Consider the following 25,797-nt stretch of genomic DNA (forward strand, 5'->3'; position numbering starts at 1 on the left):
AAATTTGGAATATAAAGGGTCCAAGAAAGGACGTTCTTAGGAAAGAACAAATTTTATCCTCTTAGTGTTTTCTAGTGCTCTAATATACAGTGAAATCTTATAAGTAATAGAAATCACTATTTTTAAAATTGCAGTTTGACCAAGCTGTTTACAGTTGCTTTTCATTAAATTATATTTGAGGTTTTTAATATATTGGTTTTGTTGTATGTATTGTCTGAAAGAGCATGGAAGGCATTACTTTCAGTAAAGTGTATTATTTATTATAGGAGAATTCTCTAGTCTGATAAATAAACAATTTAGCCTGCAGTCCATTTAGAAAAATGTGTTTTATTATACGGAAGCAGTAAATTACAAAATGGTGAATTAGTAGTTCCAACAAATACTGAATCACTAAACCTAAACTAACAAAATATATGGGGGGGGGGGTAGCTATTAAGGATTTAAATTGGTTTCATTAGAGACTAGACTAATTTTTATTTGAACAATAGTAGCAAAAGCAGTTGTCTGCTGTGGTTAATTGTTTTTGTTAGCACGTGTCACATTTTGAAATTTTTCAATGTGTAGGCTTTGCCTTATATGCATATTAATTTTGATAGTGGTGTTGTCAATAAAAATTATGCCTTTTCCTGAAGCGGCATCTAATACTTACTTTACTCTTGCTTTGTTGGAATTTTCTTGGAATTGATGCAACAATAATATAGCAATAACTGTGTGATTCACAGAAAAGAAAACTTCAGTAGGCTTTCATTTAATTTTACTCGTATCAAAATTTGATTTTGTATTCTGAGGATGAAAATGACACTTCATGAGGGAAGAGGTAAGTAAATGTCCATGTCTCCTGTAATCGTCATTACTTTTTGATGTTACTTATCTAGCAATTCCCACTTGCCCACTGTATGTGCTGCTCTATTATCAGAGCTTGGAAAATTTGCCAGATGCCTACTAGCCAAAGGTAGATATGAAAGATGAGTAGGGTGTCCCCAGTTGTCCTCAGCCTCTTTTTCAGCTGGCATATGTTGGTTGTAAAATTATCCCTCTTTGCTTGACAGTTTTTATATAATTATCCTTAATTAGTTCTCAGGTTTTGAATAGTTTTAATCTTTTTTTGTTCACTCAACAGCCACTTAAAATCCAGAGAGCAAGTCTTGTTTAAGAGGAATGTATGACAAAATGTGTATCATGTGCCCCTGATTCATGCCAAGATGAATGTGGGCCAATTCCTCCATAGATGTCATTGTGGGGCGGGGGAAGGCGGTGTTTAAGTGGAAGACCTCAGACCTATCCAGATCTTTTTGTTTGGAAACTCTTTAGTGCAGTTGAATGAAGGTTTTAAAAATGAGTCTTCCTTTCAAGGCAGACATATGGAATCAGTTGTGTTGAAATACACATAGGGCAATGATTTTGTATGTGCGTAGGTGCAAATGGAGTTTAGGAGGGTCTACCTGAGCGAAGAAAGATATTAAATTAAGAGAGCCTGACTAATCAGCCAATCTATAATTTACACTGTCAACTACTTAACTCTTACAGCCTAGCTGCTGCTGGAGCTATAGAGGAGGGGCCAGCTCTGGCACACTTTGGGTATGTCTACACAGCAACTAGACATCTGCGGCTGACCTGTGCCAGCTGACTTGAGCTCCTGTGGCTCCCACTGCGGGGCTGTTTTGTTGCTGTGTAGACCAGTGATTCCCAACCTTTTTTGCTTGAGAGCCACAAATATAATTGTTACAACCCTGCAGGGCCACCAGTCTCCACCAGAAGCCCCTCCCCCCACCCACCCACTGCAGCCAGAGGGAAGGAGTTCAGCAAAGAGGATCTCCCATCTCCCTGTCTGCAGCAGGGAAACTGTGCTCCACCTGGGTCCTGAGGCAGTGGCTTCCTTCTGCAGCCAGGGGAACAGGAGATGTGTACTGGACTCCCTCTGGCTCCAGCAGGGACCCGAGAGCCTAGGGAGCCATGCTCCCTGCTACAGCTATGGGGAGGGGAGTGCTGATCTCCTGCCCCTTGGCTGCAGGAAGGAGTCTGCCCTGGCAATGTGCTCCGCTTGGGTACTTAGGCAGCAGCTCCCTTCTGAAGCCTGCGGGAGTGGAGCCACGGGCCACTCTGAAAGACTCCATGGGCCACGGGTTGGGAATCACTGGTGTAAATGCTCCACACTGAGCCCGGAAGACTACATAGCAGTGAAACAGATGCACTGCCCAATCCCCGTGAGCCCAAGTCGGCTGGCACTGGCTAGCCACGGGTGTCTAATTGCTGTGAAGACATACCGTCTAACAACCCTTAAGAGTGAACACATTGCCTGAGTTGCCCATCTCCCTACCCCTGGGGACAAAATGTGATACAGGAGTGTCTTCCACCTCCTGCTGGGTGTGCAGGGGTGACAGGGAGGGGCTGTGTCAGTCATCTTTCAACCATTCGTGGGCTCAGCTTGGGGCTCAGCAGTCCTGCTAACTACCCCTGCCCAGAATAACGGCCTTCTCCTGCTACTAAATAACGTAGTTAGTCCTGTAGCTTAAGTGGTAGAAGTCTGTACTATAGAGCTGAAGGTTCAGGATTCAAACAATGCTGCTGATGCATGATGTAGGGGTTGTTAGGTTAAAAAAATGTAATGTACAACTGTTTCTGCTTTTAAACAAACACAAATGACATTAAAAGAAAGCTATTTAGGTGCAAAGTCAAACATTTGAAAACTAGGAAATGTTTCTGTTGCCCATACAACCTTAACACTGCTCCTTTTGTGTATGCATTATGATACTCTGATTAACCCGATCTGGTCACATATTGTTCTTCTTCACAGTGCCTCATTCAGTGCACAGGATGGACTATTCTCAGAGAATGAATTGGTGCCATGTTGTGAAGCAGGCAATTGTCTCTAGGATCCCTGCTTTAGAAATTGGAATGTGTGAAGTTGAGAATTAGAAGGGGGCAGCAGGAAGAGAAAGGATGGTTATATGATTAAGACAAGCAAATGACACACAGAGAACTTGGTTCCATCTTTTTCTCTGCCACTGACTTTCTGTGGTGCAGCTGAGCAAGTCACTTAAAGTAGAATGTTGGCAAGTAGTCACTAATTCTGATGGTCTTTTTTTTTTTCCCCTTGGTGCCTTGAGTTCTGAATTTTCAGAAATGCTGAGTGGAATATTTTAGTGTCTTATACAAACGCACAAAGGGACAGAATTAAGGTTGTGTGGGCAACCCAACTTTCAAGTGCTTGACTTTGCAACCTAACTAATGTTCTTTTAACATGTGTTTTTAGCATGTTATATACTATATATAATATACAAATGTTTATAAAAGAAAATAATTGAAAGTTGATTGAGCCGCATGAACTTCAGCTTAAAGTGGTGGTAATATTAAAAGCAAAGCAATCCATTAGTCTTACAGTTGCAATTAGAGATAGTGTAATAAGACTTTTTTCTGTAGTGTGCATATGTAAATTCTAATGTGTGCACCTGAGTTTTAAAGTTAGTTGGGTACTGAGAATAGTGTATTTTTGCTTCTCCTCTGAAATAACTGATCTAGCATTGGTGGTACCTCAGAAATATTTGATGAATTACCTTTATCTGTAAATAATTTCCATGTACACTGTTGGAATAAAATGTACCAATAATTTGCATATGCACTTTTTATGAGTCTTTTCTACTGTGGCTCTGCTTTTCTTCCGCAACAGGAGAAACATAGAAATATCAAAGTTTTGTGACATTAACCCCTTCCTTCTGCTTGCCAGATGACCTCATTTCTTCCATCTACTCTTGGAGAGAGAAGGAACCACTGTTGTGTTTGTTAGACAGGACATGTACCTAGGTATGTACATGGGGCCAGTGCCATTTTAAACTTTTGCAGAGCCGCCATTTCATGGTAGATACTAATTTGAACATTCAAAGTTCCTGACTTTGAATAATAATAATGAGCACAGAAAATGTGATTGGCTGATAGTGGTTTCCAGTGATCCCTTGGTCAGGTGTTCATTCTTGCCATCAGGATTGATCTGGGTTCTAGGGATCTTTCAGCATCCAATCAGAAACTGGGAGAGATGATGAGTTCTGTGTTAATGTACCTTACAGTGCAAAAAAAAAAAAAAAAGCCTAAATTATCCCATAGTCTGAATTGGTCTGAGTCTTGACTTCTCATTTGAGATGGTCTTGTGGCTAACACACTGTGGCTAATATACAGGAGGTCTGGATTCTTTTCCTAGTTCAGCCACAGGCTTTGTGTATGACCATGGCCAAGTTCCTTAGTCTCTTTCTGTATATCACTTTCCTGTCTGTAAAATGGGGATGTGTTCCTACCTTATAGGGTAAACTCATCGTTTGTTGGATCCTCAGATACTCTATTGATAAACATCATAAAAATAACCTATAAAATAGTTCTTCCGGATTGTGGTGAGTGGAATGCAGCACTACTGCTTCAGTATATTATGAAATGCTGTAAAACAAAACTAAGGATATTTTCCGTTCTTTGACTCAAAAATTGATGGACTCATTTACATTTTCTGCTGATAGCCTTATCAAATCTGTCCTCTGCCTCAGTAAAGTACAGTCATGGTAGCAGTACTTCTGAAGTAACTTCCTTTTACCCCAGGTTTCCTGCAGACTCCAAACAAAATGAAGATGTTCTCAGTTCAGGAATAAGCTACAGTAACTATAGGAGATTGAGCTTGCAATTCCTGTTCCAGGACTCTCATTGCAGGGAACACAGATGGAAATGACTGCTCTTACTTTTACACAGGGCCTGAGAGGAAGTAGTTTGTCATTGTACAGAACACACAAAATGAAATGGTCATGGACATTCTCAGTGCTCCAACCCCGTGGTTCTTGGTGCTGCCCAAGTTGCTGCCAAAATTGACAGCTATCCTGAATAAGACTTCCCTAAAAGTGCTTGCTCAGAGTAAACAGTTGGCACCTCTGCTGTTCCTCCATCATTGCAGCAGCACCTCCGCTCATATGCTATTATTAAAATAGACAGTGGAGATTTTTTTTGAGGATGCAGAATGTTTATCAAAATCTTTCAATTTCGTTTGAACTGCCTACATGTTCAGAGATAAGTACTGTAGATAGTGAAAGTTAACTGCAGTCAGCTGGTAAGTTTTCTCCCATCACTGTCTTTGGCAACACTAGGAGCTAAGTAGTATTTTAAAATGTGTTAACTTGTTAGCTAACATGTTTTAACCTATTTTCATACTGTAGATATGGCCAGTCTCTGCTATTTCATTGTTGTGTGCTTTGCTGCTGCTGAAAATGCACTTTAAATCCTTGTGCCAAATCAGAAAGTTTTTCCCTTTGGTTACCTAGTTGTGTTGCAGGCAGTGCATAATAATCCAAAAAACTGCTGCAGGTAAGCAATCTGGATGAAAGAGCGGATGGAAAAAATGGCATTAGCTGTTAAACCACAACACAAATTCCAAGAACAACATAGATGCCACTATTTGTGGAAAATAAATTCTGGGTGTGTTGCATCAGTTTATACAAGTTCATAGTGTTCCCTTCTGTCAGTTCTTTGTAAGACTCATTCAGAAGTACCATGTAGCCAAAAATCTGTTAAAATCGAGGAATGTATTTTTAGCAAATGTTTCATTATTTGTAATTTTCACAGCTGTCTCAGTTCAGTATAGTTCTTCACAAGTAGGAATACTTCCCAGAGGGATGTTCTTTCTTGCTGTTTCTCTTGCAGAGTGTCATGTTGTTTCTGTCTTAGATGCAGAAACGTTCTGTTGGTCAGAGAGCAAGTTCAGAATATAGTTGAGAACCTGAAGATGAAGAAAAGAGAATATATGTTCTCATACCATCAGCCCGAACCAAATAAGTTTCAGTATTGTTCTCAAGAGCAGAGACAGGATTACTGAATCTGGGATGATGTCTTTAAATAATCAGGATTTCTACCCCCAGTATGATCATTCTTCCCTTTTGGCCACAACAGATATTTTTGTGCTGCTACTCCCAAGTATCATTTGTTGGTCTCTGCTCTAGTCCAGTTATAAAAGTGAAGGAAAACAAAAGTACAAATAATATTGATCTTCGTAATGCAACTTTGTCTTCACTGGTATCAAGGGATAAACAGTTCCATGGAAATAGTATGTTACTGATATATGAGCCTGTCTTTATATTCTTCCAATCTACTATTTCCTGCACCCACCAAGCTAAACATTGTTCAACAGACTCAGGAAGGACCTTGTCGTGGTTCTGTTGCTCATAGCATTATTTGCTATGCTAACGCTTCCTGTGCATGCTGCAAAAAGAGGCACCTTGAAGTTTGGGAATAGGGCAGACAGACACACAATGTTGAATCTTCTACACTGTACCACATCTTCTCTATATTCACCTTTTAATGCTTACTGATTTCTTTGAGGCCTCTGTTATTGGGATGGCCAAACCATTGCAAAGAAATATGGAACGTGATTTAATAATTTGAGTGCTGGAGCAGGAAAGCATCCTTAGTGAAGAACGTCTAGAAAAAGGTGGCTTAAAGACATGTCTGGCTAAAATCTGACATACTTTAGCGAACCATTTGCTGAAAAAAACAAAAGTAGACTCTTTTTTTTTAACATAGAGGAAGAATAATACTTGAATGAGGCACAGTATTTCAGAATTTCATTGAATTGTGACTCTTTCCAAAAACACTTGATAGTTTTCAGAACCACCAATCATAGTCAGATTCAGTCTTAAAAGCATCTGTACTATGTGCTGTTCGTTGAAGTACATCATCAGGTACTGGATCAGAATTTTTATTTCAAAGGTACTGGAGCTAGCCTTATTCTTCCTCCTTTCATGATGCTCCTGCCACCTGGTTCAGTGCTTATCTTTCCATATGTTGTCGCAGAAGTGTAGAAATCCTATGCAGAATTTGAAAGAGAGGTATTCTTGCTCCTGAAATCAAAGTATGCAGAAGATTATGATCCCATATAATGCAAGCTAGAAAAAGAGCAGCAGACTTGGTGGAAATTGAAGGAACAGTTATTTTGCACTTCGAGGGATTAGTCAGCTTTCCCACAGTGTTGTAGATATAGGGTATTTATTTTGTGCATTTGGATTTTTTTATATAGTTCTGTATCATGTCTTTCCCCTACTCCCCATTTGTTGATTTAAGAGCAGAGGATGGGGAAAAAGATTTGTATTCTCTTGTATCTGTTGAACTAAAACTTAGTTTTGGGGGTAGAAAATGGGACAGAATGCTGCTCTGAAAGCTGGCAATTGAGTTTACTTTTACTTGTCTGGAGGATGAAAAGCCACATCAGGGGATGCCAGTGAAGTTATGAAAGGAAAAAATACTAAAGTTATATTGTTCTAAAAAATCTTTGAATGTTGTAGAACAATGATCATCTAATACCCTAACAAAAGGTAAGAACCTGAATAGAAAACTGACACTTAATATGCATGTCTCATAGCCAAATATAGGAAATAAGCTTGCTCTTTATTCTTAATTGTGTGTGGAAGTTACTTGACTCAATTAACTGATTTTATTATAGTGATGCAGGAGGTTTGTGGCCGCAAAGAGAAGTGTGATTCTTTTCATGCTGTATTTGGGGGAAAAGGACTGTCAAATTCAGAAATAATACCCAAGTATGAAGAAGACAGATCCTGGTTGTGTAAACAATTTATTAAATAATTTCTGCTGACTTTTGCTCTCTGACAACTTTTACAGTAGTCAAAAGGGAGAAAACAGTGTGAAAGCAGGTGGCTTTCTAGGAGCCCAGGGAAGAACAACTCAGTTAAATGGACTGCCTTTTAAATGTTTTCCCAATGCTGGTCTGCTGGAAATCCATGTGTGTTGTTTATCCATAATAATGCCCTGAAGACAGGACTGTTAGAGGCTGATTCCTTCCTTCACTCCCACTGACATGCTCCTGTCTAATTAATCTTTCATTGCAGATTTTGGTCAGAAAACTGGAATCAGGAACTGGCAACGGAGAGGTGGGTCACGTGAGGAGTGCAGGCTAGATATCAGTAAGAGTTTCCAGCATCAAGGAATTGGTTTGAGTTGTAGCTTGCTCTGCAAAACTGATTGCCCTTTTCTAAGGCAGTTTCTGTTGCCTCCTCCAGCTCTAGTAAATGCTGAAAAAATGAAAACCATCAATATCCAAATGGCTAAAATTGTTAATAAATAAATTAAATAAATAAACACAAATAAAAAAACTACTTGAGCCAGTTTTGAAATGTAGTTTCTAAAAGCGTAAAATGTAATGCATCTTTAAAAAAAAAAAAAAAAAAAAAATGCTCCCAGACGATCTGATTCCATGCTTTTCAGTACAAGGAAGATGAATATAGAACTATACTACCAGACTTCCAGAGGCGTTGTCAACTGGATATTTGAACATTTCATCACGAGTTATACAGGAATCACAAGCTACATACATACATAACTAATTTTGATGTCTTTTACTTGGAGTGGTAAATTACATTGAAATTCGAGTTAGAAACACAGGTCTATCTTATCCATCTTTTCCCTTGGGGGCAAGAACACCTTCTTTTCAAACAAGTATAATTCCTGTGATTGTATGTACTTTGCTTCTGTGAATTGCTAGTGGAAAAATAGCCAGCATACTCCTTGACCTCTTTGAAGTGCTAGACTTCACATTATTTAAGATTTGAGTTTCAAAGAGAGGTTGTGCCCTTACATTCTCATATATTCATATTCTACAGAAATATATCCAGAGGGAATGGTATAAAATTAGACCATTTCATTAGTTTTATATTTAAATTAAATTTAAAAAATCCTCCGACCTGTTTTTAGACTGTTCTCAAAGAGCTCACTCTCTGCAATGGAGTCAATCTTCTTGTATCCAGGGAAGGAACTGTGCCCCACCCTCAGGCTACACTTCCACTGAGGTCTGAGCCCTGTTTCTGCAGAGAGATGGGTGAAATATTTTCATCAAATGGCTTATTTCAGTTGCAGGTTGTCTGAGACTATTCATGAATGCATGTTGAGTTTGCATATAGTTTTGATTGAACAAAAAAATTGAAAAGTTTTGTTAATGTCAGAACAAAATGTTTTGTTTAGATCTGAGTCAAAAATTTTTGTTTTGATTTCAGGAATTCTGATAAAAGCAAAGGAAGATTAGATTAACAAAATGGCCAGAGGAGGTGGTGGTGCTGCCGCTGTCACCTCTTACAAGATTTTAGCTTAGTGGTTAGGGCACTCACCTGGGATATGAGAGAAACCACTCCCCACCGCCCCAATGCCTGATGTGGAGAAAGATTTTGGACTTGGGTCTCTCACATTGCAGGAGAATGCCCTAACCACTGGACTATGTGGGCAATGGGATATTCTGTTATGAGACTTTCTCAGTCTCTCCTATTTGAATAAATAGTCATTGGAGCAGGGATGTGAAATTGAGTCTCCCACATCCTAGGGGAGAACCCTAACCACTAGACATTTTCACTTCTTTTCCTGGCCTAATGACTATCCATTGCCATTCATAGTGGCAGTTCATAGTTACCCATGACCTCTGATACATAATTGCCAGTGAACTGGAGAAATCTGTTATTTGCCCAGCTCTAATTCTGCATTTAGGTGGATTTACTTGTCTGGGGTGAGCCTGGTAGGAGTGTATCACTGTTTGTTAAGGATGCGTCACTACTGCTGCAGAGTTGCTTGCTATGTTTTTGGTTTGATTGTAATGTATGGACAGAGATAGTAAGAGACTTTTTGACTGGCAGTGGTCTTTTTCACAACCCCTTTTCTTCGTGGCAGGTCAGCCAGGATGAGGTGGTTATAGGTTAACCTTATGAAATTAAGACATTCATTGCAAATGGTTTTGAAACTGTTGTGTAGGGGGAGTGAAATGAAAGTAGGTTGATTTGGGGCTAGATGCTTGAAAGGCCAGAAAGACACTTTTGGGTATCTAGTGAATAGTGGTGATTGTTTGGATGGCTATTTTGTTTAGATGGCCTTGGTGGGCTGTTCTGGAAGCTCTTATTTGGGCATTCAGCTGTGTCAGCCATCACATTAGTGACTATCTCAGTGTGGCTTAGGTCACTAAACAATGCTATTACTTAATTATAGAGGACTGTAAAGACAATTAATTGTAGGGCATGGACCTTGGATCAAAATGCTAGTTATAGGAAGAGGGAAATAGCAGGAAAGACTATTTTTAAGTAAACCAGGGTCAAATGTCTAGTTTTGGTTTCACTGGCTTTCATCTTACGTTTCTTTTTGGGTGTCTGTATACAAGGTTCCAACTCTGTGTCACACCATTTAATGCCAGGTTGATATCTAATAAAGTTACCCCCAATTGTGATGTAAATTAAGGATGAAAACTCCAAATTTGCATGTATAGCTGAGACTTGATTGATGGCCATTGCATGGCCTGTGTTGGCAGAATTGTCAGGCATAGTATATGGTTCAGCATAGAGAGAGAGGTTTGTAAAGCTGGCGTGCTGTTTGCATCTGTTTGTTAAATATAGGTCACTCCATAATCAGGTCTGATTCAGTTGTTCAATTTCTTTATAAATCTTTGGGATTGAGATAAAATGGGTCTAATGTTTATCTCCAGGATGTTTCACTGCACGTCAGAATGCCATTTTGAGCCCTGTAATGGTGCAGGTGACTTGTTTTTGGTCACCAAGGAGTCCATATATATGACAGCTCTTCTGAGTTAGTTCAAGATCTCATGGATACCATGGCAACCACTGGATTATCTCATCTGGCTTCTGACTCCAATTTGTGTAACTGACCTCAGGCTGAACCTTGTGTTTTAAGTTGGGTTTGGTTTGGAAACTGGTGCGCAACAGGTTACATCCTGTTGTGGATTAATTATTGCATCCTTCAGTTTAATGCTGGGGAGTATCTTCCTCATCAGGCCAATGGAACTTTTTGATGATCCATCCTCAGAATTTTATAAAATCAGTTGTGCTTCCATGGGAATCTGAGAGAGAACTCCTTCAGTTGACAGGCTGTTGCATCAGTGACCTGGGAGGACTTTAATGACTAACACAGATAGAAAGTTTATAAATACCCTCTTCCATAAGTTCATTCCATAAGTCACCATGATATATAAATGGTCTGCAGGAGATGAAATGAAAGAGAAGTTGGCTGGCTTGCTGGTTACAGAAGTCTTAAAGCCAGTTCTGGTTAATTACAACATAAAGGTATGGGGGTTTTGTTTTTGAAGTGTTATTCAGTGACTTTGCAGGAAGCAGACATTTTTTTTTCACCACCAGAACACCTGAAAAGTCCTGCATTAATTTGGATTATCTGTACTTGGTACATAGTCATGTTTTAATTGATTCTTTTCATGTTATTTTGATAATTTGTTTAGATTCAGATGGAGTTTTTGTCTCTCTACAGTTTGAGCAAGCTGAACCAATGGGTTTCCTTTAAACATAATCTACTTGTTTTCCTTTTGATTTTGGACATTTTATTGCTGTTCTTTGGTCCTTTTGTAATACAGAATTGTTTTCCACATTAAAATGATATCAACTTCAAATCTAATCAGTTTCAGACACTACACCTGCACAAGTACTGTTTCCAATTTTTGTGGATTTTGTTTTTGTTTTAAAAATGTTTTTCTGATTCCTCTTGCTTTGTGAAAGACCTGGCTGTAAAGGGGAAACAGCAAAACTGTCCATAAACCAATTGCTATGTAAAGTAAATAAACAAAAAATAGAAGTATTTTTCTCTTATACGTCAATTACAATAATCTTAGATGTTACAAGTAAAAAGATGGGTACGTATTTTTGAGACAGAAGTATGAGTTTCATATTTAGTTCTAAGCAAGGAATGCTGTTATGATTAATACTCATTTATGAAATTAGCTAAAAATACCATAAGTAGAATTTTATATCCTCAGTCATTTGATATGTAACATTTCTTCATGTCCTTGACTTTTTTCTTTCAACCAAAATTACTGCATCATTGATCTGCCAATAAGTGGTTATGTTGGCCCTGAACTTCATCAGTCTAGTAAAGCAACTGCTGTTTGCTTGGTTTTTTTCTTGTGCATAAACTTAGCACTTTGTTGTTGATATAAGACTTGTTATGAAAAATAATACTGCATTTAGATGTCCTTTTTTTTTCAGCAAAGGTAATTCTGTATTATCCCCCTTTTAAAGATGGGGAAATGGAGGCACAAAGAAGTTAAGACCTGGTCTACATTTAAAATTTATACTGGAATAGCTACTCAGAGATGTTAAAAAAAAATCACAGACCTGGCCACATATCCCCAGCCCCCAGTAGATTCAGGTATGCTGATAGAAGAGGGCTTCTGTCAACAGAACTAAAGTCATTGGGAGAAATGGTGTTTCTATACCAGAAGAACTCCCCCTTCTGTCAGCATTCTCTGTGTCTACACTAGGGGGTATGCTGGCATAGCTATGCCAACATAGGCTCTGAAGTGTAGATATAACTGAAGTGACTTCCTAAGGTCATACATAGGGCCCTACCAAATTCATGGCTGTAAAAAACATGTCATGGACTATGAAATCAGTCTTACCCCATGAAATCTAGCTATTGGAGGGGTGGGTCAGTGCTGGGGGTGCCCTGGCTAGTATTCTCTGGACTGGGGAGGGATGGGACTTGCTCTTCCCCTGCACAGTTGCTCTTGGGGGTACATCAGACCCACCTGTAGGTACCTACCCTGGCTTTAGGAAGTTCTGGGGCTGGGCAGGTGCCTCTGAGCTTCTTGCAGCTCCAGAAGGTTGCCAGGGGTGTATTTGGGTTTGATCTCCCCCCCATACTGCTGGGAATGCCTTGCAGCCAGGGAGGTGGCTGTGCAGGGGAAGAGCAAGTGCTGTCCCTCCCTAGCCTGGTCAGGTCTATCAGCTAGGAGCCCCTGGGGCAGCACGGGGGAGATCAGAACCAGTTCCACCTCCGGTAACCTTTTATGGCTTCAGGAAGCTCCGTAGCTGCTGCCTTCAGAGCCCAGTGCACAAGTGGCAATCCTACGACCCTCCTCCCCCCAACAGCTTTGCGACACCCTTGCCCCTCCCCCCAGTTCTCTTTTGGGTGAGGACAGTCATGATTACACCACTGAAATTTCAGATATAAACATCTGAAAACGTGACTAATTTTTAAATCCTATGGCTGTCAAATTGACCAGAATGGACTGTGAATTAGATTGAGCCCTAGTCATACAGCAAGCTAGTCAGTTGGGGATAGAACATGCTTCACTGGATTCACAGTCCCATGCTCTAGCCCTTTGATTAGTATAATGTTCTGTACACAGTACATTTTATAAAGCTATTTAATGGAGAACTTTTTGGATTGAGTTTTGAATTGCCAGACCAGAGCATTTGTTCAGATTCGTCCTATATATTATAGAAGTATAATTAATACTTCTGATTTGGCTCGCCTCCTTAGTGTCTTTAAGGTCATCCCTTGTGTATATTCTTGTTGAAGGACGACAAAGGAGTGCTGTAGTGTCACTGACTGGAACCATGACCTTCAGACTGCAGAATGGATTTAAAGGTTCTTAATGTTTAGTGTGCAAAATTAACTATCTTAAAAATTAAAGACATAGTATCAAATAGCGTAAGCCCAGAGTTATGTTCTGTGTTTCTTTTCCACTAATGTCAGAGGGGCAGAAGTAGCTCTTCCAGAGGAGGGGTACATCTGCACTAGAAGTGCTACAGCTGCACCACTGTAGTGTAGGTTTTTCTGTTCATGTAGTACATCTACTCCTTAGAGAGGTGACGGCTAGAACGGAAGAATTCTTTTCATCAACCTAGCTGCATCTGCAATGGGACTTAGGTTGATTTAACTACGTTGTGCAGCTCATGAAATCTTTTGCAGCCCTCAGCAATATATGTAGGGTGACCTAACTTAGGTGTAGAACAGGTCTAAGGAGCAGGTGAATTAGGGACCTTGAGAATTGGCTAGCTTCATGGTCCCTGCAGTGATTTTTAGCTACTTTCATAAAAGTGAATTTTGACTCATTTTCACTTTCAAGCTGAAGTGCAAAAAGTAAATAGAATAAAAATAAAAGTTGAAATAACTAAGTTTATTCTCAAATATATTTACATTGTTTTTAAGAAACAATAGCTGGAAACTAGATCTTTTGAAGACTTTCATTTTTCCTCTTGTAGACAGGCTGGTAAAATTGTTTTGAACTGGTAAACTCATTTTGATAGTCTTCTTTGCTTTTGAAATTTTATGTTGATTGACGTTAACTAAAAGTTGTGTAGGCATTACACAACTTTTTACATAGCCAATGGTCTTCCCTGAGGTCAAAACAAGTGCTTAGTTGCCCCCAGAGTAATTGAAATGGGGTGTGGAGAATAGGTGCAGAAAAAAGATTACTGTTTTGAGGGGGGATGACTAAAATGTATATTTTAGTTATTGGCTGAGGGCACGGTTAGTTTTTTTTCTCTCTTGTTAGCATCATTTCAACTTTGTATTTAGCAAATGAGGAACCATAAATTCAGCATTCATTATTAATAGCCAGGATTCAGTACTGGATTCTTGTTTTCCTAAATCCTCAACAAAAATAAGAGAATAGCTATTCCTCTCTAATTTTCCCTTGTCTAGCTTGTCTCCCCATTAAAGAGATTTGAGCCTCCCCCGAAACACTGGAATATTAAAATGTTTACAACAGATAATCATCAGTTCTTCTCTGACAATCAAACATGAGCAAGAATATTTTAAGAATATTATGATGTGATCTTATGTACTGATGCATAGGAAATATAAACTGATGTGGGACAGAGTCAAGTTGACCTGTCCAGAATGTTTTCAGAAACAACTGACTAATGGAAGTGACTAAAACTTTGGTAGAATTGGAATTGACTGTCATTGCCATTACTTACCATAGGTGCTTATTGGTGTTGATTAGAAGTGGGTGTGCCTTTTAAATCTTTCTTAAAAGTAGTTTTGATTATTTAACTGCTTGTAGTAATAATGCTCTCTCTATTCCTGTGTGCAGTGAAACTTGGAAGCTTTCATTTATTTTTCTAATCATTAATCTAGGTAAATTTTTGTTTGTCAGCAAAGGTTAGTTTTTGAAATCATCTAAATGAGGTCAAGACTAGTAAATATCTTTTAAATTGTTGCCGTATGCAGCAATGGAGACGTGGTAATGGTGAACTCATTTTGATAAAAGTTTAGTTTCATCATCTTTTAATAATTACACACACAAACCTACGTTAAAAGAATAGTATTAAGGTTGCAAAGTTGAGCACTCAAAAGTTAGGAAATGCCAGCGTTAAGGTTGCCTGTGTGAAACTTTAATTTGGCCACTTGTGTGTATACATTATGATACAGTCTATAATTACCAGATCACATACTATTTTTTCCCACAGGGCCCAGCCTCATTCAGGATGGACTCTACAGAATTTATGAGCTGCTATCTGATACTTTGTTCTCTTCTATTTATTCAGTGTGACCCTCTGGCCTTATTTACCGCATACTATTCAAACGCTGCCTAGAAGACCGAAGTATTAATTTCCTTGCAGGTTTTTCTATAGCACTCTGTGAGGCAGATACTATAAAACAATAATTTATTTATCTTCATAAAACCTGTGAAGCAAGGGTGTATTATTCTCCTCATTTTACATATGGGAAGCTGAGGCACAGAGACATTAACATCAAAAGTATCCCCTGATTTTTGGGTGCCCATTTTGAGACACAATGGGTCCTGATTTTCAGAGTTCTTAGCATTGTATAGCACTTTGTATGTTCAAAGCACAGCTCTGATTGACTTCAGATACAGCTGTGAGTGCTCAGCACTTCTGCAAATCAGTCCTAAGATCTCAGCTGGGTTCTTGGCAAATGAGGAACACACAGTTAGTGACCACCTGTGGAAAGCTTGTTTTTAACTTAGCAACACACACGAATTCTGTGGCACAGGCAGCAATAGAATCTAGTTCTCCATGGTAGCATTCAGCTGTTTTCACCATGTGAATATCCTTTCTCTTTCTACAATCCCCTACCTCATTCATTGCATATCCTCCAACTTCAGCAACAAATGAGGCTGGGGTCCTGTTGCAGATAGCCTCCTTTATTACGCAACCCTAATTCATCCCCAGAAGAAATGCAACCTGTGCACTGAATGAGGCAGGGCTCCTGTGTGGGGAAAATAGTATGTGATCATGTAACTAAAGTCTATCATAGAGCATATGCACAAAGGGGCCAAATTAAGGCAAACTTAATTCTGGCATTTCCTAACTTTTAAGGTTGCAAAGTTATGTTCTTTTAATGTAGGGTTTTTGTGTGTCACTTCCCACCTTTTAAAGAAAAAGCAAACTAAAAAAAAAAATTCCATCAAGTTGGCAGCATGTTGTCAACAGTATAGTTTATTATCAGAGTTTCAACCTTAGAGCCACTACACAGACCATTACACTTGAATTAATGGAGTAACTGATAGCAGTGTAGTAGGTTGTCATTTCCTTTGTGGACCAGCGCTAGAGTGGGATGAGAAATATTAGTGGATGTTCAGTAGGTTTCACAGATATTTCCTGACAGCAGAAGAATGGTGAGACTCAACAATCTTGGGCTCTATACCTGTCTCTAGAGTGGGGGAGTGTGCGCTAATAATGACGGATCCTTTGCCTGTTTCCTTCAACTTGTCCTTGTCAGATCCTGTCTCTGCCCAACCCCTTGTTCTTTGTCCCAGTCCCATTTTCCTTGATTACTCTTTTCCAGTCTCCACTCCTCAGGCTTCTCATCTCAGTCTCCTTGCCCAGCTAGTCCTACATGCACCCCACCCCCCCTAGAGGCTTGTTGTCAGTGTCCCAATCCTCCCTACCCAAATTCCAATCTCTTCCTTGCCCAGTCAGTCCCAGTTTTCTCCGTGTACCCTAACTCCTTGTCAGTTCTGTGTCTCCTCCCTTCTGCCCCCATCTCTCATGTTGATTCCTAGTCCCAGTCTCCTTATCCAGCCAATCCTAGTCTCCCCTAGTTCCTCAATTTATCTGTTTTTCTCCTCCTACCCAAAGCAAACTGGCTCCCAGTCTACCTCTGTTTCCATCACTGGCTATGTACTCTTTTAGTTCAGTGTTTCAAAAGTGTACAGAGAGATTCAGACAGTGATTCTTTTAGAGTCTCACTCCAAGACTGAAGAGTACCTACCTCTGTATCAAGTGGATCAGGATGGAGGAGGAGTGTTGGTTGAAGAGGCCATCATCATGATTGGTGGGACTGCCAAGAAAAATGTTTTCTTCTTTAGGTGATCACGTTTAAGTACTCTAAGATCTCTATTAGTTTTGTATTAGTTTTCCTCGGAGCTGGGATTTGGTTTGTCTACTTGTACATATGTATTTTTGGATAGCAAGATTTGTCCAATGCATATGAAATTCTGTTGTGAAATTACGTTATTAGTGCAAGAGAATGGGATAGGTGCATTTTATGATTCTACAAATTGAACTACTAAAAATAGTTATTGACATGACTAAACTTAAATGGAAGAACCAAGACTCTAGGCCAGATTGGATTTAACTGTTTCGCAATACATTAACAAAGTGAGTTTCAGTCCCTGTGATGACTGTTTTGATTAAAAAAAATAAATCAATCTGCTGGGCAAATGCACATAAAGCATTTGGACAAAAGTATGCTTCTAAAACTGCTGTAGAGGGAGTCCCTGCATTACGATATCTGTAGATATCAGTTGGAGACCAGGTGCTGAAGATTTAGACATTTTTACTTACTGATAGACTTAATTTAGAGCAGTAATGGAGAAAGCTTGTGGTAATAGTATAATCAGTCTATTAAAGCACCAATGAAATAATTATTTCTCTTCTACTGCCAGCAAAACATCCATCAGTGCCATTGAAGTGGTTTCAGTTTCATGTCCTGGACTGCGTCTAGACTGTGCTGGATCTACAATATTAGCTTCAATTAAATGAGCTTGAAGCTTTAACTAGCTTTTCCTTGGGCTTGCTCAGGAACGGAAGGTTTGACACGAGACAGTAGTTGGCTAAAACTAATATATCCAAGAGGTATCTTTTGTGTTGGTCAGACTGTTGCATGTTTGAAGGAGGAAGGAAAGGCTCCTTCCCTGAATGAGGTGTTGGCTGTTATCCATGCGTGGCACCAGTTGTTTTTGATTCACAAGTCAGGAAGGGCATGGGTCAAATTTACAGGTTTTGGGATAAGACTCCTTCAAGGTGTCCAGATTTTCTTGATAAGTTAATGTACTGTATGCAGGTGGCCTGTTGGTTGGTTGGTGCAGGCAAGGCAGCTCCAGGCAGTTAGGAAAGTTTGTGGCTATAGAATGCTAGTAGGAAGATCCGTCATATACTTGTGTGTTGTAGACCATCAAGAATTGTCCAATAGAGAGTAGAAGTAGACTGTATCACTCAAAGGATGCACGGTTCCAACAGTTAGAGTGTTATGTTTGCAAATTCCATTTGGATGGTTTTTTCAAGTCATTAATCTTGTTGAGCTATGAAGACACATATTTAGCAAAGAACTTGCATCTTGGTATACAATTATTTTTATACTCCACAAGTGAGGGGTTTTTGTGGCAGAGGTTCAGTTGCCCATTATTAACTTCTGGACACTGCTATTGAGGAAAGATTCGAAACATTTTAGGCAGTTCCTTGGACGACTTCTGCTTCTTAGGTGTGATAGCAGTATCTTATAATTGACCGTATTGAATGCTGTCGAGAAGCAGAGGAGTTGAACATTTGGATTTTAACATGTTTTTGGCTTGAGGCATTCATCATCAAACTAATTCTCAAAGGAAGATTGGCATTTCCATACAGAATTTCTTCAAATGAACTTTGGTTATTCTTGCTAATAGATTTGTCTATTTAGGAGATTATTTCATAACTGGCTATTTTGTACTGTTGGGTTCTTCTTCAAGTGCTTGCTCATGTCCATTCCCAATTAGGTGCACATGCCACATGCACCAGTGCTGGAATGTTTTTCCCTAGTGGTATCTGTAGGGCTGGCTCTAGCATGCCACACAGACACAGAGAGTGGCGCGCGTATGCGCTAGCATATAGGGCGCCACTGGCCCCTCTCCCTCTGTTCCTTTTTACTGCCTGTGACAGTGTTGGAATGTTCTCTTGCTACTGCAAGCTCTTCAACTAGTGATTTTCATAGTTCTTTAGTATATATAGTTTAGTTTACTCATTTGTTAAGTGTTAGTGTGTTAGATTTAGTATTAGATTTAGCAAACAGCTCAGGGATCGGGCATTCCCCAGTCTCCGGGCTTTAAACTGTGCGCTTCTTGTAAGAAGCTTATGCCAGTTAACAACCTGCACCAGAGCTGCTTGAAGTGTTTAGGAGAGGCTCACGTGTGAAAGAGGTGCAGGATTTGTAAAGGATTCAGACCCCACACCAAGAAAGATTGGGACATTAGACTAAAGGCACTTCGAATGGAGTTGGCACTTAGACAAGCATTGGAATTGGGCCGGTTGGACTCTGCGCCAAGTACATTGGCTTCAGTGCAGCATGCCTCCCTGGCACAATATTCCTTCTGGCACTGATCACCATCTCTGGTGCTGAAGAAAAGACCAAAGAAGACCCACAGTGAATATGGGGGTGCTCGCTGGTGCCAAAGGAGGACAAGAAAGGGGCGGGAGAGCAGGTGAGACCTGCGTTGGGCCATCTATCCCCACCAGTTCTCAGGATGTCCTCACACACCCAAGTTTAAAGCCCTATTTCAGACCCACCACCAACTTCCAGGAGTGGCAAGGGCCCCCAGCACCTAATGATGCTGACTACACCAGGGGTATTCCAAGCTGTGAAGGACCTCTTGTTAATCCCCATGCCCCTGACATCTCAAGAAGGAAGGCCTCCACACCAGGACCAAGCGCCAATACCATCTTCCGTGGGGCCATCCAGGGGCAAGCCTGCCATGAGACCTCTGCAGCGAACTCCAACGCTGAGACATCAGTCTCTGACCTGCGAGCAGTCACTAGAACCACGTTACCAGTCCGCAGAGGCACACTGTGGATGGTCAGGCTCTTGTCACTGTTCTCCGGACCTTCAGTGCCTGTTGATGGAGCGATGGCACCAGTCCCCGGATTCCTGGCACAGTTCTCCAGAATCCCACCTCCAGTCACCAAGCCCATACAGACAAGAGCTGGTTGCTAGGCACGCAACATCCAGGTTCCCAGCACCCCTCTCCAGTACTGGAGCACTGACACTCCTGGAATGGTGGGGAAGGAGCAGCTGTTTGGACTTGGAGGTGGAAGAGGTGACCCTACCCAAGGGTAGTGGCCCGTGCCTTGGCAGTTTTGGAACCTGGCGACAGGTTCATAAGGATAAGCCCTTTCCAGAGCCACAGTGTCAAGGTACTCGGCGGCCACTTGCCCGGTACCGGACCTGAATGTCAAGTCAGACCAGGAGAGAGGCCTCTGCAGTGGACCCAGAAGAGACTGTCCCAGCCAGAGAGGATGACTCCAACTTTCCACCCTTACCAGTTTCATCCTCCTCCTCACCTGATGAGGCTGTGGCAGGACCCTCTACTGCTGTCCCACTCAATGACTTCAGGGCTCACCAGGGTGGCATTAAATCTGGGCCTTAAAATAAAGGAGTTGAAAGAGCCTGTGGATGAGCAGTTTGGCATCCTGGCAGCAGCAGCCCCATCCAGCGTGGCCTTCCCGGTTCATGAGGGAGGAGTAAAATTGGCAAAGGTCCTGTGGCAGACCCTGGCCTCTCTGCCTCCCACATCTAAGCGGGCAGTAAAGAAGTATTATGTACCCGCAAAAGGGTTTGAATACCTTTTACACCCATCCCTCACTGGGGTCGCTGGTGGTAACAGTGGCCAAAAAAAGTACAGGCAGGGGCAGGCAAGTTCCATCCTGAAAAACAGAGGCTAAGGAGCTGGACCTTTTTGGAAGAAAGGTTTATTCTACAGCAAGCCTGCAACTACCCAACAGGCCCTATCGTAGATATGATTTTAATATCTGACAAATGTTGGGCAAATTTACAGACTCCCTGTCACAGGCCTCCAAGCAGGAGTTTGAGGCAATTTTGAAGGAAGGGAAGGTGGTAGCAGCCTTAGCGGTGGCCGATTCAGCGGCCAGAACTATGGTGTCCACAGTGTCAATGAGAAGGGTATCGTGGCTCCAATTGGTTGACCTTTTGTTGGCAGTCCAACAGTCCATCCAGGATGTCCCCTTCGACAGTACAGCCCTGTTCGTGGACCAGATGGAGTTGAGGCTGCATGGGCTAAAAGACTCCAGGACTACTTTGCGCTCCTTGGGTCTATATACCCTGTCCGTCATTAGCCAGAAGACAATTCAGACCCTAGCAGCCACAGATGTTTGGGGGCTAATTCCAAGGATACTCCTTCAAAAAGAAAAATGGGTTATAAAAGATTCCAGGGCCAATCTGGCCACTGCCCCTCAGTCAGGCTTGAGCTGTTATCCCATTGGGAGCAAATATATCTTTTGAAGGTACATACGGGGGCGACCTTCCAGCCTCCCTGTTATTTTCACACTGCCTCGTTCCCTTCCTCTTGGCCTGGGCTACTGTAACATTTTACTGTTGGGTACTAAACACTATAGTGACCGGGTACCCCCTTCAGTTTACCTTGTTCTCACACCCCTACCCAATCCCTCTTTAGGGACCCTTTTCACGAGCAACTTCTTTCCTAGGAAGTGCAAGACTTCCTGCGGGTGGGTGCCGTGGAGGTTACTTGAGAGCAATGGGGTAAGAGGGTTTTATTCCCGTTACTTTCTGATCCCAAAGGCGAAAGGGGGCTTGTGGCCCATCCTGGAGCTGCGTGATCTCAACAGATATCTCAAGAAGTTAAAGTTCCATATGGTCTCTTTAGCCTCCCTCATTCCCTCTCTGGATCAGAGTGACTGGTACGCCACCCTCGACTTGAAAGATGCCTACTTCCATATTTCCATCTTTCCAGGACCCAGGAGGTTCCTATGCTTTGTGGGTTGGGAAGCAGAACTATCAGTATGCAGTGCTCCCTTTTGGCCTGTCAACTGCACTAGGCATGTTTAGCAAATGAATGGTGGTGGTCGCAGCCTACCTCAGACATCAGAGTATACAAGTCTTCACTTATTTGGACAACTGGCTTATCAAGGGTCGCTTGAAGATGCAAGTCCAACACAACATCAAAGTCATCCAGGCCACCTGCCAAGTACTGGGCATATTAATAAATTAATGGAAATCAACGCTTATACCAATTCAGAGGGTAGAGTTCATCGGCACAGCCCTAGATTCCATCCAAGCCAGGGTGCTTTTACTGGAAGCCAGGTTCCTGGCCATATCGGAGCTCATTGCCCGATTATCAGACCACCTCTCATCACAGAGAGGGTGTGCCTCAGGCTGCTGGTCCACATAGCGGCCTGCACCTATGTGGTCCAGTATGCCAGGCTACATGTCAGACTGCTGCAAATGTGGCTGGCAATGGTGTACTCACCATCCAGACACCATCTGGACATGGTCCTCATGGTCTCTCCAATCAATATTTTCTTCCCTATCACGGTGGATGAAACTGCATCTTGTATTGAGAGGCGGTAGCTTTTGCGGTCCCGTGGCCAACTTTGTCGCTGGTTTCAGATGCTTCGGATCTTGGCTGGGGAGGGCAACACCTTGGTATCCTCAAGATCCAGGGCTTCTGGACTAGAGAGGAGCTTGTGTTACACACAAATATCAGGGAGTTCAGAGCAATCCAATTGGCCTTTGAAGTGTTCCTTCCCCAGCTGTCCGGCAAGGTGATTCAAATAATGACAGGCAATAGTGCCTCGATGCACTACATCAACAGACAAGGAGAAGCCAGGTCCCTAGCCCTTTGTCAAGATGCCCTACGTCTATAGGGCTTCCGTGTGGATCACAACATCCACCTGGAGGCTGTGCACCTGCCGGGGGAACACATTAGTGGATTGCCTCAGCAGATCCTTTTTCTCTTGCCAATAGCAGTCCTTGCACCCAGAAGTCACCAAACTCATCTTGCAGAGATGGAGCACTCCCCGAGTGGACCTATTCACCACCAGGTAGAACAGGAAATGCAATCTATTCTGTTCCCTGCAAGGGCTTGACAACAGCTCACTGTCCAATGCCTTTCTGTCAGTGTGGTCAGGCAACCTCATGTATGCCTTCCCACCGATATTGCTGATACACAAGATACTCGTAAAGATCAAGAGGGACAAGGTGCGGGTCATCTTGATAGCCCCAGCATGGCCACGCCAGCAGTGTTTCAGGATGTTACTGAATCTGTCAGTGACCCGCCCTTGCACACTCCCACCATGATCGGATCTCCTCTGACAGGGCCATGGCCAACTGTTTAATGTGAAACAGGCAGGGGTCATGCCACGGCCCACTTTACAAGGGTCCAGGGATCCTCGGCAGCCTTCCTGGCCCAAGTCCCAATACAGGACATCTGTAGAGCTGCAACTTGGTCTTCTGTTCATAACATCACGACTCATTACGCCATTACTCAACAGACCCGAGACGTACAGGCTTTGGAAGGACAGTGTTGCAAATAGCATGTTCATGAACACCAGCCCACTTCCATAGATACTGCTGGTAAGTCACCTAATTGGGAATGGACATAAGCAAGCACAGGAAGAAAGAATGGTTACTGACCTTCGTAACTGTTATTGCTCATCTCCATTCCACAACCCACCCTCCTTCTCCTGAGTCGGAGTTCTGGCAAGAAGGAGTTGAGATGGAGGAGGGCTGGTGGTGCCCTATATTACTGGTGCATACGTGTGCCACTGTGTGGGTTGCGAGAGCCTGCCCTATGGATACCACTATGGGAAAAATTTGCAGCACCAGTGCATATAGTGCACATACACCTAATTGGGAATGGACATGAGCAACACAGCTTGAAAAACAACAGTTACGAAGGTCAATAACCGTTCTTTTTTGAATAAGTGCAAAATAAAGAAAAAGGACCGCATGAGGTTCTGAAAGCTAGATAGAGCAGCACTGATTTTGTGGGACAGCAGCACTTTTGTACTTTTATATCTGATTTTGTAAGCAAGTAGTTTTTAAGTGAGGTGAAACTTGGGGTATGCAAGACAAATCAGTAGTCTGGAAAAGTTGAGAACCACTGCTTCTGGGCACTGTGCAAGACACATCTGCTCTCCCAGTCTTCGTTAGTTGAGGTGATGGGTGTTCATTGAAGATCTGGAGTTGTTAGCAATGACTGTTTTGTTGGGATTGAGCCATTTTGTAAATGTCTGGATTAATTATTCTTGTACAAGTTATGCATGTGTGTAGAGTTGGTCTGCTTATTTGAAAGAACTATATAAAATATAGATTCAGTATGAAGTCTGAAAAAAAATTAAATCGTAAACTATGCCACAGTAATGAGGGTACTAAATAAGAGAGAAAATGTGATGGAAGGCAGATGAAAAAGGCAACCAACATCAGATCCAAATTATACAACTATTGTGTACCCAGCAATTTCTTTCCTACTTGAACAGCACTCTCCTAAATTGTCCCCCTCACCCCCAAACAAATTTAAGATAATTGGAAAGCGGTTGCAATTCTTGTAGCTAGATATGTCCTCAGATGATAGTTTACAAGCATTTACATTTGAGATTGAGATCTCCTGAGACCTTAAAAGGCTTATTGCAGCTTTGAGGAAACAGTAGGCAATTTATTTGTGCAACTGCTTACTAAAGGAACATGGAGCAAGCCCAACTATTCTTGGAAAACTAAGTAGAATCTGGAAATGAATGCTATCCTTTAAAATGGAAGGTATTAAAGTAGAAAGTATTTCAGTAGAGCTAGCAAGGATTGGCTCTGGTAGCCAGCAACAGTGTTATCACGAACATGAAGGTTTGGATTAGATTTTTCTGGCTTGACATAATTCTCCCTAGGTAAAAATGGAGTATTCTGACTGAACTGATTGTGATTTATGTTCTGAGTCCTTCACAAAGAACAACTGAAATATTCTCTGAAGAGAATTGTGTTCAGTTCCTGATGTGCATGGGATCTTAACTCTGTATGTGTGGAGGGGGAGGGAGATGGATTGGGTGTGATCTGCTGTGGGGTGGAAGACTCCTCCTCTACCAATTAGTATTTCTAAATTGCCAGGATAACCCAATTAAATGCATGTATTAACAGATATTGTAAGAGCCTGTAGTATTATAAAAAGCCTAAATTGCACCATTATAATAAAATAAAATACGGATATTATAATATACTTAATATATTCATTTTTCATTAATGTATTGTAATTATTAGGATTATTCTAGTATTCATAATTACTTGAACTTTGGTAGTCAGTGATTCTTAAATAATGCAGTAGCTCAAATCATTGATGGTCCTGCTCCACATGGTATAAGGTCATTTTTCTAAACTAAAGGTATTTATTTTAAAATGTTGTAGTGCCCTTACATTTACCAAAATGTACTCTCCATACGTTTTAATAGTAATGAAGCAAAAGAGCAGTCATGTAACTGTACCTGCCTAACATAGTGATTCTACTTCTGTTTCTTGCCCATTTAAATTCTCTGGTTTTCATAACTGTGCTTTATGATATGTTTCAGAGGAATAAGTTCTCGCTCTGGGGTTAGATCATTAGAATACATGTAAAGATATGTATGTACATCTGAAAATGTGTGCTGCTTTTAGAAACCTGCTTATCACATAATGTGAATTTTAAAAGTAATTCTGTATGTGGAGAATCTCACCATTCTTTTCTTTGACATGAATGTAAACAGTACACAAGATAATGTTTGAGGGGCAAGAAGATCCCTGTTTAATTAGTATTATTACAGTCATGCCTACAGACATTAGATTGTGCTTAAATGTGGTAAAATACAATCCTTTTCCTGAAGAACTTACAGAATAGGTAGTCATGACAGACAAAGGGTGGGAGGAAACATGTCTGCTAAACTTGCTTATAGTTATGATTAACATTTAAGTGTTTTCTAGGGAAACAGTATAGGTACATTGGCACCTGCTTTATCTTTCCAGAGGATAAAGCTAACAGTTTTTGGTATT

The 25,797-nt window shown here is 41.2% G+C and overlaps 1 protein-coding gene across 3 annotated transcripts in view; it reads left to right on the forward strand.

Moving 5' to 3' along the window:
* Positions 1–25,797, forward strand: part of TLK1 (tousled like kinase 1) — a 143,982-nt gene that overhangs the window by 18,063 nt on the left and 100,122 nt on the right. The window contains exon 1 of one of the 3 annotated variants that reach the window (XM_067549258.1): positions 7,890–7,904. The exons of the other annotated variants lie outside the window; for them this stretch is intronic. The gene's annotated coding sequence lies outside the window, so the exon portion shown is untranslated. Of the gene's footprint in view, positions 1–7,889; positions 7,905–25,797 lie in introns of those variants that run through there. 3 annotated transcript variants of the gene reach the window in all.

This window comes from Emydura macquarii, unplaced genomic scaffold, assembly GCF_026122565.2.
Source record: "Emydura macquarii macquarii isolate MOO-44397 ecotype Brisbane River unplaced genomic scaffold, CSIRO-AGI_Emac_v2 contig_1253, whole genome shotgun sequence".
Taxonomy (NCBI): domain Eukaryota; kingdom Metazoa; phylum Chordata; order Testudines; family Chelidae; genus Emydura; species Emydura macquarii.